The sequence below is a fragment of the Pseudorca crassidens genome, chromosome 8 (assembly GCF_039906515.1).
Source record: "Pseudorca crassidens isolate mPseCra1 chromosome 8, mPseCra1.hap1, whole genome shotgun sequence".
Taxonomy (NCBI): Eukaryota; Metazoa; Chordata; class Mammalia; order Artiodactyla; family Delphinidae; genus Pseudorca; species Pseudorca crassidens.
Window position 1 is genome coordinate 100,309,689 of NC_090303.1, and position 1,270 is coordinate 100,310,958.

Sequence of the window (1,270 nt, forward strand, 5' to 3'; positions counted from 1 at the left end):
CTACCGACTTGCTCCTAGATCTGAATCTACTCTACAGCCGGTTCCGCAGGTCAGGACCCAGAATGGCCTCCTCTCCAGCCCTTCACATCAGCCCGGCCCTCTAACCCTCCCTCTGGCTGCCGGCCCTGGTGTCCTGCCATCCTTTTAGAAAATTTCAGTGTAAACCAACAAATCACATCCTTTCCAATAGGAGATCTTGGGCTATCGCTTCCCCTCTCTGTGCCTGACTTCATGCATCTTTATAAAGGAGGGCGTTGATGACCTACCTCAGCAGCCCCTTCAAAGTCAGTAATGTAGCAGCTGTGCCCTCTGAATTCCTAACCCCCTTTAAATATCTGTCCTTCCCTCTCCGCCCCCAGACTCACTACCTTCAGCAGCTCGTGGCTCTCAGGTGCTCTGCCGTCAGAAGTCTGGCCTCCCAGACTTCTGACTCCCAGCCTCCATGAACTGCCTGAATTCTCTCTGGGTCACTGTCAAGCCCAGGACAACAAGAGCAGATCGCTCTGTGGGCAACATAATTTGCCCCCAGTTTCTTTTTCTGTGCCCCACTGGAGGGTGATTGGAAATGAATACCTAGAAAATGAGGGTGCACCGATGCAGTTAACAAGTCGAAGGAGAGTAATTGGGTGCAACATGCAAATAAAAAGTGTTCTGACTGGTGCCTTTCCCACAGATTGGCACCAGGTGCCTCCGCACCCCTTCCCTACGCCTCCCTACACGGCGGGCACGCCACCCCTCCACCAGCTGCTTTTCAAGCCAGGCAGGAGGGCTTCCTGGGCCTGCGGGAGGCACCCAGCTTCTGCTGCCGGTCTTCCCAGAGCCTTCCAAACCTTTCACTCTCCCTCCTCCCTCCTGAACCCCACTGTCCTCCAGACACCAGGGCGCAGGGAGGATCTGCGCCGGGAGCTCCACCCTCCCGTGGGCTCATTCACCTGTGAGGCTGCTCAGGCCTGCCTCTCCTTTTCGGCTTTATAACGGCGGGATCTGCGCCCCCTTCACCACCCAACACGGGGGATGAGCACAGAAAAAGGACTCAACAGAACCTGTCCACTGACACTAGGCCCATGTACCTCGGCCACCTTCTCAAACCCGCCCCTTCAAAACCAAACAAAAACGGCAAACAGGAAACGCTCGTCTTTTAAAAATTACTCTATTATTATCAAATAGAACCACAGTATCCAAAATGTAATTATAAAGTTCTATCCCCTACTAAGTGACCCCGCCCCGCCCCTCCGAGTGGCCGGCGGCCAAATCACGCCCCCCGTGCTGA